The sequence below is a fragment of the Mycetomoellerius zeteki genome, unplaced genomic scaffold (assembly GCF_001594055.1).
Source record: "Mycetomoellerius zeteki isolate Tzet28-1 unplaced genomic scaffold, Tzet1.0 scaffold994, whole genome shotgun sequence".
Lineage (NCBI taxonomy): Eukaryota > Metazoa > Arthropoda > Insecta > Hymenoptera > Formicidae > Mycetomoellerius > Mycetomoellerius zeteki.
The window spans coordinates 12,011-12,986 of NW_017258037.1; positions in this window are offsets into that span (position 1 = coordinate 12,011).

A 976-nucleotide genomic window follows, 5' to 3' on the forward strand; every position below is an offset into this window, starting at 1 on the left:
CGCCTGCCGGCTCCGCTCCGTCTGTCTCCGGCCCGTGGGATTCTTCCGTGGTTATTTTCCCTCCGATAGTTTCTTCGCTCGGCGAGGTTTTCGTAATGGTTACATACGGAATAAATTCGCCGGGAATTAAAAAAAAATAACTTAACGCTAATATCCGGCCCCCTGGAGATTTCGCTCGCTCGCGCGTCCCGGCTCGGGTCAGGCGCGAAGCCGCGCTTTGTGATGGCGAAGGGTCGCTGCGAAGCTGCAGCGAAACTGCAACGTATATTAAAATATATGTATTACAATGTATATTAAAATATATGTATTACATATATGAAACATTGTTGTGAGTATTGCGAAAGGAAGGTGGTACCGGAAACCAGGTCCGCTGGTGATGTCGGAATTATACGCGAACAATCACGAGGAGTCAGAAGGTGTTGAAAAGAATAGAGAATTAGAGCGATGTACAATAAGATGTGCTGCTGAGCTTTATTCGAAGTCAACTGAACTTGATCATTAAGCGATAGATACACACACGTATCGAGAGATATCCTTCGCTTCGCGAGAACAAAGGAAAGGTTGCGAATGTATACATCGTGTGACACGAAGTAAACAGCTGATCGGTAGAACACTATCATGAATTCTGACAGTGTCGGTATCGGTAACAAGCGCGGTTTGAACAGAATAATTGTCGACGGAAATAATCGTTGAAAGTAAATCGATAACAAGCACACATGTTTGATAATATGTATGAGTCTGAATATAATATGCCGATGTAAAATAATTCGCGTAATGAACATTTACTGAGTTTAGTCTAAACAAACATAATATTATAATGTGTACTATATATTAATTATTGTTCAAAAAAATAATTCTTTAATAAATTGCAATATGTGTCACGTCCGAATTCGCGTTGTTGTTGATGCGAGAGACGCGACTGGGTCGGTGGAGCGCGAGCGCGGAGCGGGGCGCGCGGGGCGAAGCCTTGGCTTCA